The sequence below is a fragment of the Ascaphus truei genome, chromosome 4, assembly GCF_040206685.1.
Source record: "Ascaphus truei isolate aAscTru1 chromosome 4, aAscTru1.hap1, whole genome shotgun sequence".
Taxonomy (NCBI): domain Eukaryota; kingdom Metazoa; phylum Chordata; class Amphibia; order Anura; family Ascaphidae; genus Ascaphus; species Ascaphus truei.
Window position 1 is genome coordinate 124,526,118 of NC_134486.1, and position 12,986 is coordinate 124,539,103.

At 47.1% G+C, this 12,986-nt stretch overlaps 1 long non-coding RNA gene across 1 annotated transcript; it reads right to left on the bottom strand.

Moving 5' to 3' along the window:
• Positions 1-3,928: 3,928 nt before the first annotated feature.
• Positions 3,929-12,980, bottom strand: LOC142493075 (uncharacterized). The gene is made up of 2 exons (XR_012800970.1): positions 12,709-12,980; positions 3,929-4,574 (listed from the first exon to the last, which is right to left on the bottom strand). It is a non-coding gene; the product is annotated as an uncharacterized LOC142493075 (long non-coding RNA).
• Between the last annotated feature and the right edge of the window lie 6 nt (positions 12,981-12,986).

The following is a 12,986-nucleotide window of genomic DNA, read 5'->3' on the forward strand; positions in this document are numbered from 1 at the left end:
ACATACAAAACATAGTTAATCAATATTGTGTACACTAGACTGTAACACCCATGATGGCGACATAACACAATGGGAAACTCCCAACATGGAGAACCCTAACTCAATAGTAATGACGGGGATCAGGCTTCTTCACTTCCCACCCATTGTGATCCACAATTTTAACAAAGAAGGGTTGTACAGGCCCATTCTCCGGTCTGTACAGGATGTTATGCATAAATATATTCCTGCCTGTACTCCAAGCATTTATCACAGAACATATTTTATCCTCCCTTATGTAGGTAGTGTTACCAAACTTAATCCTCAAGTGTTCAACGACTGCATCTCTGAGCCAGGTATCTCTTTGGTCCTCGATCTCCTGCATTATCGGCTCTGGCACGTATGGAAACTCATATCCATGAGATTGCCGGTATCTCGCCGCTATGGCTCTGTCTGCCCTACTTAATTTAGTAAGGTTCCCGTTCCCAGCCTTTCCTGGCAGTACCCAGAACTTTGGCTCCTCAGGCGCAACTTAATCGTACAGAATAGATGAGCCTTTGGGGGTAATCACCTTTTGCATAATTTCTTTCCACCTGTTATCTAACTCGTTGGCAACCTCCTGTGGAGAACAGGTGCCTACATCCCACCAGTGATCTATAATATCTTTCTTTATTAACACAAATCTGGTGCGATCCATCCCCTCATGATACCCTGTGAATAACAGTGCCCACCATTTATCTCGGTGCTCATATGAGGATGACACACTCATACCTTCCTCAGACTCTGCTCTGGAAGATACACCGGATGTCGCTGCCTCTGTAGAGTGCGAGCCTTTACGCCTCCCTCTAATAACATTCCTATAGATCATGGGGTTCATCTTAAGTGGTTTGGGATTTATGGGACCCGCTTTTGCAGTAGACTGGGACCCTTGGGCCCTACCTCTAGGAACAGGATTAAACACAGTGGGGTTAGGTACATGTACAACACTTGACAATGGTATCTCCCCACAGGAACCCTCATCACTTGTCACCCAATCCCGCCAATCAGTTGAAAACTTGGGCGTCTTATCCAACTTACTCCCACTAGGACCCGGTGGCACGACACGTGACGGGGCAGGGGCAGTGGCCGGGGCAATGACACTAGGGGCGGTGACCATGGGATCGCCAAAGTCCATTACAGTGTCTCTGAGTCGGGCGATGCCACGACCTGTAGGTATTTTCTTACTGGCTCTTTCGGCAGCGCTTCGGGCTCCTCGTTTGGCTACTTGGGCTTTAAACTCTTTGAACTCGGCTTCCAGCCCAGCTCTCCTTATGGAAGCAATCAAAGCTTCTGAGCCTCTGCGCCGTCTGACCCGGAAGTGACGTCATTGCTGGTCGCCGCGGAATCTCCATCCGCTCCTTGGTCTCGCACCGGAAGTGCGTCGAGGACCGGAAGGGGCGGTGATGGACCATCAGGGTCGCAGACGGGCAGGTAGGCCTCAAGCCCTTCTCTCTCCACAGGTTCCTCCTTCACCTGGCAGGAATAAGGGGGTGGTGGTGTCCTCTTACTGCTCTGCTGTCTTGCGATGCTCTGCGGTTCCTCCGGAGCCGTCTTGGATCCCATCTCCACCGCAATGGGAGTCGCCACGGCCGGGGGACTTCTACGCGGTTCAGGCCGCACCAGCGCTCGCCGTCGGGGGGTCTCCGGACTTGTCTGCTCCATCTCAGGGGTAAGTGGGACTTCTTCTTTACAGCTGGGGTGGTCAACCGGCCGGCGTATCACCACCGATGACAGGCTGTCTCTCTCATCCGACGAGGACTGCAACGGCTCCTCCGCTGGAGAATCACCTCGAGTCCCTGCAGCACCGCCAGTGGGTATGGGTACGAAACGGGCCCGCTCCGGTACCTCCAATGCAGTCGCGCACTCCTCCGTCGCGACATCTCTTGGTGGCTGGGCCTGGGTCCCTACCACAGGGGTGACATATGGGACCAGGGCAGCCTTAGCCTCCGCCTCCTCTATCTCGATCAGCGTCGCTGGAGAGGCATCTCGCGGAGTCTTTATTATAGGGCATAGCTCGATAGGCCAGAGGTAGAACGCGCCACACTGTTGGCACCGTGCCGTTGTACTTGGGGCCGGTCCGGGTGACCTGCATTGGACGCACAGGCACCGCAGATATTCTCGGCCATCAACCTCCACAACCAGGAAGCCTCCTGGAAGCTGATAAGTGGTCACGCTTAAGTCAGCCATCTTTTGCGCAAGGGTTGATTCGTTCAGCTTACTGGTCTCACACTTAGCTCCTTCTCCAGTCAAGCAGAAGTGAAGTTCCTCAGCCTCACTTCCTGTCCCTCCTTCTGCTGGGGAGGACTGTGAGGATTGGTTCTTAGTGTGCCCCCTCCCTCTGGTGGAATCAAGAGGAGGGGCACTCTCTCTTTGTGTAACGTGGCTTCATCCGTCGGCCAGTCACTGCACAGGTGGGTGTGGCTTCGGCTTTCGTGCCGCTCCCTTCATTTGACTGGGGATCTGGGTTTAGCGCCAAACTCCTGCACATCTCTCGCCACATTTCTCTTACAGCCTGCTTGCACGCAACACATGCGCGATTTGGCTTGGCGGGAGTCACCATTTTGGATCGGCTACAACACGCTTTGCAGTGAATGGCGCAGTTGTCACCATTTTAACCTCCTCCATGCCCCGCAGAGCACATGTATCTCTCGCTGCCATCTTTAGTGAGCCCTCTAAACCCACGATAGCACTACTCTCAGTGTCTATGGTGTAACTCATTCCTAGACACTTACTACACTTAAAGTGCTCTAACCAATGAATATAACGCATGGCATACCCCAGGCTAAGCAGAACTCTCTCCTTGTACACCGCACTCGCTGACGGTTCATTACAAGCACTCTGTGGTGTGTTTTCTGGATACTGGCTAGTGTACTTGGCATTCCTAAGTACTGGGCGTCAACCTACTTTTGGCCACTCATAGTGCAGACCCTATGCTGAAGTCCCTGACCTTGTTAACAGGCTACCCCCCACAGGAATCCTACACTATCTGCCTCAAGGCGACTAGAACAGCTATAGCCACTTTATCCAAATTTACATCACCCTCCTAGGGCACCTAGGGTGTACTGTGCGAGAGGACAGTCTCTCCTGACTGCCCTTAGTCTGCAAAAATGCTCTTCCTTCTGCAGCACTTGCTCTGAAAGTGTACCAACATCTTTCAGCTCTGCTTCGCTGAAAACCTGTCCTGTTGCTCTCAGCAATCTCAGCCGGCACCGCCCCTGTGTCTCTTGCTTTGACACAGGGTCAGGTGACCTACCTCCACCACTCAGGGCAGTGCTTGAAGTGGGGGAAACTCATGATAACTCCTGGCAACCTGCCCTTACCAGGGATTATACCAGGAGGAGGATAGAACTATAGCCCCATTTCTTACCAGGGCTAAATAAGTATCATTCCAGGCTCTTCTTATCACTTTTTTTCCCTCTTCCTCAGCTCATTCACTTGTAATATTTGGAGCCTGTTAATCTCACATGTGCTGACAAAATTCTATACCAGAGCTAGCACCATTAGCTTCTAAGAGGCATCATGATATAACGTGCTTTAGAATTAAATTATATACTATGTAAACACTGTATACACACGCGGCCGGTTTAAAGCTGATGCGGCTGCCCCCGCAGTTTAAAAATAGCTGTGGGCGGCGCGCGGCTGTCTTCGTCCGTTTTCGGCCGGTTTTCCCGCACCTCGGGCGCTTTCAATAGTAAGCGCCATTAGCGCTTATCTATTGAAGCGGCCGCTGCACGGGAAACTCCGTTTTTAAACGGAGAACAGACCCGCGGCTAGCCCGCTATGCACCCGGCAAGCTTTAGAATAAAGGGGACAGTAAGTATAAGTAAGAATGCCGGGACAGTAAGTATATATTTTTTCCATTGACATTTTGTAAGCCGAAAGTGGTTCAAGAAATTAAATCCAAACAACAAAATAGTATGAAACATTTTAATTTGTAAAACCATTAGCATGAACAGGTACATTCATCTTACAGTACCATTTGTTTTCCATTACAAATCAGTCAACATACGCTATATAGACAAGTACAGATTTAGCAGGAATTATTTGTCCCATCATTGCACGATATCACGTTACCGCTAGTGCGACATTTAACACAATTTCTGGCGGCTCCATTCAATCAAATGGAGCCGCAAATAGCAACATACAAATTAGACAATGACGTGTTACCAAGCAATACCTGGATTAATATAATACCTGTTAGATCTGCATTAAGATAAGAATATATATTTGAAACTTGGCATAACTACTTTTCTAGTTAATATTTAGCATGACTTGGACAAGTTATTGATACCTGTGGGTCAAAAGACATTTTAGCATTAATCTTGTGGTATTGTGATTATCATATTCTCTCTCATATTATCATTTCCTTTTTCAAATAGACAGAAAAAAGTGTTGCAGTTTTCACTAGTGCACACGTTGACGTTTATGCCATCATTTGCAATAGACATTGTAATTAATCTTTTCACCCACTTTCGTTCCTGCTAAACATTCTTCAAACCGTGCATCCATTTCTTGGCTCTGAGCTTCAGAAAAATGGTTCTTCCAGTCCCCAATATCACCTTAAAGAAAAAAATATATATTATTAGATTGATATGTGATAAGTATTTTTCTGGATCAGGGCAATTTAGCTTCATTTTGACATGCTCACGTCTAGTAATCTCTTGTGCAATGGAGCATATACTGTAATACTCATGTTTAAGTGTTAGGTGGGACCTTCCAAAATTTCAGTAATATGCAACACTAATGGGTTCAACAAATATACCACAGAGGCAGTATATTGAATTTTACCAAGTGGAATCAAGTACTGTGTTTTAGTGGAGAAGATACCTTTCTTACCAAAATTGTAAAGAAATTCAGGTGTACAGATATAGCAGAAGTTATTGCCCTCGTAAACGTGGAATAACACATTATTATTTTTTTGTTATTAACGCACGCATGAGTAAAGGAGATAATGAACACATTACTATTGTTTTGAATGAATCGTGATATTGCAGCATTACCTATCGAGTTAGCGTTAACATAACACCTCACGTTAAGGCAAAAACATGACTAAACAGTTCTTAGTGGGGGTTTTTTTTCATAGCCTTTAGTGTTAAGTCTAAAAAAGAGAAAAGAGCCACTGTAGTAAAGATAGTGCTTAAGAAAGAATTTGAAGATAAGAAATTAAGATGAAATTGCGTGCATGCTGTTCTTTCTTTTTTTTTTTTTTTCAAAAATTTTTATTAGGCAAATACTTATTTCACATTGTACATGTCATATATGTTAATACAGCCTAATACAAGTTTTCTCCATTTTTTGGTTAAAGAAACCAGAAAGAGAGAGGAAAGCTCATCGCCCCCCTGACCCTCCTGGGGTTGTGAGGGGGGCGCGAGTATGGAAACAGAGAGTAAGAGTATGGAAAGGGGGAGAAGGGAAGGTGGGGAGGGGGGTGGGGAGTGGGGGGGGATACCTGTTGCTTATCGCGTCCTCAGATTATTTCTATTGGAGTTTCTAGACTCGTTCTTTTTACTTTTCATTTTTGGGTTAGAGACGTGGGGGTGCCATATGGGTTAGCCACGGGTCCCATGTTTTATTAAAGGAGTCCGTGGATCTTTTCAAAAAGGCCGATAGTTTCTCCATATTCATTACCTCTTGTATCCTATTTTTTATCGTTTGTTTTGAGGGGGGAGACACTTTCTTCCAGGCGGCCGCCACTGCACATCTAGCCGCTGATAGGATGAAGGAGATTAATTTACTTGTTGGTCGGTCCACATTTTCTAGGGGCCTGGCCAACAGGTAGGTCAGCGGGTCAATAGAGATTTTGAGGCCGGTGACCTCTTCTATTAATTTTTGAGTGGTTCCCCAGTATTTTTGAATTTCCGGACATGTCCACCAAATGTGTGCCATGTCCCCCTTTTGACCGCAACCTCTCCAGCATAGATCGGACGCCTGGGGGTAGATTTGATTTATTCTAACTGGGGTAAGATACCAGCGGAACAGTATTTTATATATATTTTCTTTGATTGTGGTACATATGGCAGTTCCTGAGGCATTCTCCCAAATTCTTTCCCAGTCCTCTCGGTCTATAACTATTTCCAATTCTGCTGCCCAATGCAGCATATAGTCATGTGTGGGGGCTTCTATAGCCCTTTCCAATTCTGCGTAAATTTGTGTTATAAGACCTTTCTGGTGGCCTGTTTCTCGACAGAGCCGCTCAAAAACTGTGAGAGGGGGAAATTTCAACGTTGGGGATAAGGTTCGAATAAAGTGCCGAATTTGTAGATACTTGAACACGTCCAACCTTGCTATTTCATATTTGGTTTGTAGATTTTGATAGCTCAGGAATTCTCCAATACTCAAGAGGTCAGCGATCGCTCTAATATTTTTTGCTTTGAATTGGTCCAATTGTCTGGGCTCACAGCCAGGGGGGAATTTCAGATTTTTGTGAATTGGTATGAGTTGGGATTGGGGTGAAGTGAGCTTAAATTTATATTTGCATTTCGTCCAGGTCTCCCATGTGTGTCTCATTGGGCCTAATTTAAGTTTACTATTCTGCATGTCTTCCCTGCTCAGGGACCAAAGGCAAGCTGGTAGTGAAGGCGTCCCGGCGTAATATGATTCTATATCTAGCCAACAGTATTGGTTTGGGTTGGCATTCCAGACTACCACCTGTCGCAATTGTGCGGCTAGGTAGTATTTTGTGATGTCTGGGACACCAAGTCCTCCTCTACCCCTTGATGCCAAGAGAACTGTCCTAGCGGTTCTGGGTTTCTTACCCTGCCAAATGAAGTGGAAGATTAGTTTTTGTATATTCTTTAATTCTGAGCCAGGGATGTGGACCGGGAGCGTCTGGAAATAATATAATAATCTGGGGAGTATGTTCATTTTAACCGAGATCATTCTCCCGATCCATGATATTTGATATCCTCCCCATTTCGCTAAGTCTTGTTTAATTTTCCGGAACAGGGTCGGGTAATTTTGTTGATATAGGGATTGGTAGTTCCTCACTATCTTTACTCCCAGATATTTGATACTCGAGGAGCTCCAATGGTAATTAAAGTTTAATTTGAGGAGTTTCACCTCTGGCTCTGGCAGGCTTAAATTTAGTGCTTCCAATTTATCGTTATTGATTTTATAGCCTGATATATCTCCAAAATCTCGGAGTTCTTTTTGGAGGTTAGGTAGGGATGTTTGGGGTTGCGTCAGGGTTAAAATGACATCATCTGCGAATAGTGATATTTTGTGCTGCCTGTGTCCAATTTCTATGCCTTTGATGTCTCTATTGGTTCTTATTGCCGCTGCTAGGGGTTCTATGGTTAATGCAAAGAGAAGAGGAGATAGGGGGCATCCCTGTCGAGTTCCATTAGTAATCTCAAATCTCTGGTTACTGCCCCCTGGTAGTTTTACTGTTGCAGATGGATTTTGATATAATCTACGGACTCCTTCTAGATATGCGTCTTTGAAGCCGAATTTGCGCATAACATGGTCCATGAATAGCCAGTCTATTCTATCGAACGCCTTCTCTGCGTCCAAGCTAAGGAGTAGTGCTTTGGTCCCTGTGAGATGGACATGTTCAATAATGTCAATTATCTTTCGGGTATTGTCCGAGGCCTGTCTGCCTGCTACGAATCCCACTTGATCTTTATCTATTAATCTTGGTAGAATGGGATTCAATCTATTTGCGAGTATTTTGCTATATAGTTTGAGATCACAATTAAGCAGGGAGATTGGACGGTAGCTTCCACATTGCATCGGGTCCCTGCCTTCTTTGTGTATTATGGCCAGGGTGGCCAGGGACATAGACGTGGGGATTTGATTTCCTTCCATAAAATCGTTAAATATTCTTAGGAGATGCGTGGATAATACTGGCAAGAATCTCTTATACAGTAGTAGACATTAGTGAAGCCATCTGGGCCAGTAGACTTAGTGATTTTTAATGATTTGACCGCCTCTTCCAGTTCCTCTTTTGAGATCTCAGCATTGAGGACTGTGTTTTCCTCCTCCGTTAGTGTGGGGAGCTGACACTTATCTAAGTATTGTGCTATTAATTCGGATGCTACTGATTCGGGGCGGCCCTTTTTGGATCTTAAGTTATAAAGTTCGGTGTAAAATTTTGTAAATTCGGCTGCTATTTTATTGTCACTATGTTGTATCTCACCAGACCTACTCCTGATCGCCGTGATTTGGGACCGTTTATGCACCCCTCTTAATTTAGTCGCTAGAAGTCTGTCTGCCTTGTTCCCTTTATCATAATATTGTTGGTTGGTCCATTTGAGGGCTTTCTCAACATCCTCCAGCTGGATTTGTCTAAGTTTTGCTCTAGCTGTTGTCAATGTTTTATATATTTTTTTTGAGGGGTTAGCTTTATGAGTTTGTTCTATTATTTTGATATCATCCGTGAGCTCCTTTATTAGTTTTTGGCGGGCTTTTTGGGGGGGTGGGGGGGGGGTTGACGGAACCTTTCCAACAGTACAGGCATTTCACATTTTTGTATGCTGCATCTATTATACCACTCTCTGCAATAAGCATGCTATATACTATCTGGAAATCAGCCAAGGCACCTTTTGTTTTCTTATAAACCTTTGCATCCTCTGGGTTCTGTTCCAGGGGAAGGCATAGGTGCACATCTCACATTGCGTTTAATTCACAACTTTTATATAGTACCGGGGGGGGTGATGGGTGGGGGTGGGGGGGGGGGCGGGGGGGTGAGGGGAGGGGGGGGCAGGGGAGGGGGGTGGGGGTGGGGGGGGGTGGATGTGGGGGGGGGGGTTTGACAGAGCCTTTCCAACAGTGTGGGCATTTCACATTTTTGTGCGCTGCGTCTATTGTACCACTCTATACAATAAGTATACTATACACTATCTGGAAATCAGCCTAGGCACATTTAGTTTTCCTATGAGCCTTTGCTTCCTCTAGGTGCTGTTCCAAGGGAGGACATAGGTACATATCACTTATTGCATACATTTTTCAACTTTTATATAGCACCCGGGGGGGGAGTGGGGGGGGGTGAGTGGGGGTGAGTGGGGGGGGGTGAGTGGGGGGGGGTGAGTGGGGGTGAGTGGGGGGGGGTGAGTGGGGGGGAGTGGGGGGGGGTGAGTGGGGGGGAGTGGGGGGGGGTGAGTGGGGGGGGGTGGGGGGGGGTGAGTGGGGGGGGGTGAGTGGGGGTGAGTGGGGGGGGTGAGGGGGGGTGAGTGGGGGGGAGTGGGGGGGGGTGAGTGGGGGGGAGTGAGTGTGGGGGGGAGTGAGTGTGGGGGGGAGTGAGTGTGGGGGGGAGTGAGTGTGGGGGGGAGTGTGGGGGGGAGTGTGGGGGGGGAGTGTGGGGGGGGAGTGTGGAGGGGGGAGCAGGGGGGGGGAGCAGGGGGGGAGTGTGGGGGGGGGAGTGTGGGGGGGAGTGGGGGGGGAGTGGGGGGGGGGGAGGGGGGGTTGATGGAACATTTCAGGCAGTACAGGCATTTCACATTTTTGTATGTTGTATCTCTTATACCACTCTATGCAATAAGTATCTTATATACTGTCTGGGAGTCAGCCAAGGCATATTTAGTTTCCTTACATACCTTTGCTTCCTCTGGGTGCTGTTCCAAGGGAAGCATAGGTGCATATCACACATTGCATATATTTTTCAACTTTATCTAGCACCGGGGTGGGGAGGGGGGGTGTGGGGGGGGAGAGGGGGGGGGATGGGAGTGGGAGGGGGGGGGGTGGAGGGCAACGGCACATTTCAAACAGTACAGGCATTTCACGGTTCTGTATGTTACATCTGTTATATCGCTCTGTGCCATAAGTATGCTATATGCTGTTTAGAGATCAGCTAGGATACTTATAGCTTTTCTATGTACTTTTACTTCCTCTGGGTGTCGTTCTAGAGGGGGGAAGTATAAGGGGAGGCATAGGGGCATTCCACACGTTATATATACTTTTTGGCTTTTATACAGTACCATTGTCGTGCCTATCTGTTTCACATTTGTATTGTAAACCTTTTGGCGATCAGTGAGTTTGCTGGCAAAAGTGTGTGGGGGGAGGGGGGGAGAAGGGGAGGATGACTAGGGCTATTTTTCATGCTGTGACCTGTACAGTCAGTTTACAAATTTGTTGATTTATTGGGTATTGCGCAGTTTAGTGATTCATGGGTTTATATATATCACTCCCATGTACTGTGGACCTGGGTTTTGGTGGTGAGGGTGGGGGCTGGGGGTGGGTGGGAAAGGGGACCAGGGTGGGGGGGGGGTGAGGGGAGGATGGGGAGGGGGGGGGGGGCTATGTGCTTGGGTTAAGGCAGAGACGGGGGGGGGGCGTGGGGTACTTTCTATGATACAGCATTTTATTATATTACTCACGGCCTCCAGGGCGCCAAACCTCAATTTGTGTTTGTGCGTCCTTTAAATCAAATCGGGTGGACTGGGTCCTCGGGGTCGCAGTTGTCCTCCGTCTCTTGAGCCAGTGCGTTTTTTGTTGGTTCGGGCTCTGCTGCTTACTTGTTGATGGGCCGTACCCCCCTCCCCCCCCCGTGGGCCACAAAAATCATCCCGTGGAATCGGGACCACCGGCTGGAGGGGGGGGTGGAGTGAACATCCCTGCGGACTAATCTGAAAGACTGGAGGTCGGGGCATAGCAGAGCAAGGCCTGGAGCCAGGCTCTCCTCACAAACTGGCATTGAGGAAACCACGATCCTGTTCCATCCGGTCGAGTCGAGTGTGAGCCAGGATTTCAACTCGGCTGGCGGGATCAGCTCCGGTGCCATCGCGGGAGTAGATGACACGTGGTCCAATGTGGGTAGCGGTGTCCAGTGTCGTCTTGCTCGGGAAGTCGGCGGCTTCTCTCCAGGTACAGCTCCGGCCCGACGGGATGCCCTCCGATGTGGTTGTGGGTCTCCTCTCTCCCTCGGGATCACGTAGGGGGGTGTTGTTTGGGTGCGGTGGCGGCTGTTACTACTTGTCTTTGGAGTGCTGGGCCGCGATCCTCTCCGATGTTCGGGGTGGGTCTCCTGCGGCGTCTCCAGATGACAGGTTGCCTGGTAGCCATGCCTGTGGAGGGGTTAGGCCCAAGGCCTTTGCGAATGGGGCCATGTCCGCGGGGTATTTCATGGACAGGAACTTTCCGTTTCTGTTCACCGAGATTTTAAACGGAAAGCCCCATCTGTACTGTATTCCCTTCTCCCGAAGCAGGTTAGTCAGCGGCTTTAGCTCCCGTCTGCGGTCTCTTGTTGCTTTTGACAAGTCATTGTACACTTGTAGGGTCTCGTTTTGGAAAGTTATTTCTCCCATGTCTCGGCATGCTGAAATAATTTTTTCTTTTGAGGTGTATTTATGCATTTTTATTATGATATCCCTTCTGCGTTTTGGATCGTCAGACTTGGGTCCTAACGCACGATGGGCCCTGTCCATTTCCATCTCCCTTTCCTCCATCTCCCCGCAGACCAGGTTGAAAAGCTCCAGGAGGTAAGGCCGAATCTGTTCTTGCGTGACTGACTCTGGAACATTCCTCACACGAATGTTTTGTCTCCGGTCACGATTTTCTTGTTCTTCCATGCCTTCTTTGAGGAGGGAGATCTCTTCACCCAGGCGGCTGATCTCTTCTTCTGCCTCTCCCTGTCTTTGTAGGGATTCGGAGAGCTTGTTCTCTAGGGTAGTGGTCTTTTCTGTTAGCCCTGAGATTTCCTTCCTTATGTCGCTCACTGCAGACCGCAATTCCGTTTGGAAGGAGGTTTTGAGGGTAGCAGCCATTCCTGCCATCAGTTCCTCCAAATATGCCCTGGTTATTGCATGTTCTGGGCTTGTAGAGGGGCTTTCTCTCGGCTGGGTCTTTTTCCCCGATTGGGAGGTAGCGCCATGCGGTCCGCCGCCATCTTGGGGATTCATGGTGCTTGCTTTCCCTCGCTGAGCCGGTGAGAAAAATTTGGAAACAGCCTGGTTGTTCGTTTTTTTTGTTTTTGACATTCCACTTCTGTTTATCTATCTGAGGGGACTATTTTCGTCCATAAATTTTGAGTTTAAGTGGGGTTTTTTTTCGCTATATAACCCGCGGGTTTCAGGAGCTCCTCTAGCAGCCGTCCATACCGGGTGACGTCACCGGAAGTTCCCATGCTGTTCTTTCTTAATGCAGTATATTTGATTTACGCAATATAACTTTTCCTTGGTTTGTTTCCGATTCTTTGAGGACTATTTATCAGTCTAACAGCTACAGAAGCACAAACATAGCACCAAATTAATCAAAGAAAAAAATTCCTTGTTTAGGGTTTCAGCTTTGCAGCCAGAAAGCATTGATGAATAGCATTCATAGCTTAAATTGTTGTGACCATCTACTTTGAACACTGCTGCACATGTTTTCTTTGTCAACAGATGGCTGATTTACCTTTGTGTTATTTGATTACATTTCCAAAACATGTCCAAATACTCAAAAGTAGTGCAAATTCTAAGATGGCTTGACATTTTCTGATGTTTTCTCAACATTAATGTTTAAGAAGGTTTTTCTTTCTAAACGAAAGTTTTTGTGTTGAATCAACAACTTCTAAATTGCATGTAAATAACCAAACGGTTCTGTGTTTTATGTAGATTTGTAAATTAAACTACTTTTCAGCTAATCTAAAAATCAAAACTTGTTTTTTCCGGTTAATAAATAAATAAAATAAAAAATATTTGAATTTTTTTTTTTAAAGTTTAAAACAAAATGGCTCCATAGCATTTGTACATGATCCCAACATTTCCCCTACTAATTTACCCTTTCGAAAGAGAGCTGGTCCAAATTCACCATGGGTCACAGAGGATTTCTCTTTCATATTCTTGAAGGTGCCTTTGTCGACAATGAATTGAACTTGTTCCTCAGTCAGAGAGAACCCAAAGAATTTAGAGATTTTCCTTACTGCTGCAACTAAGTCCTGAAAATAGATAGGTGCAATGACCATATGCATATTGAATGCAGACTAGAATATTTGAACATGACTTTTTATGACCCAATTGGTGTTCTGTATGCTGAGATGTCAACCTTCAAAGGTCAAA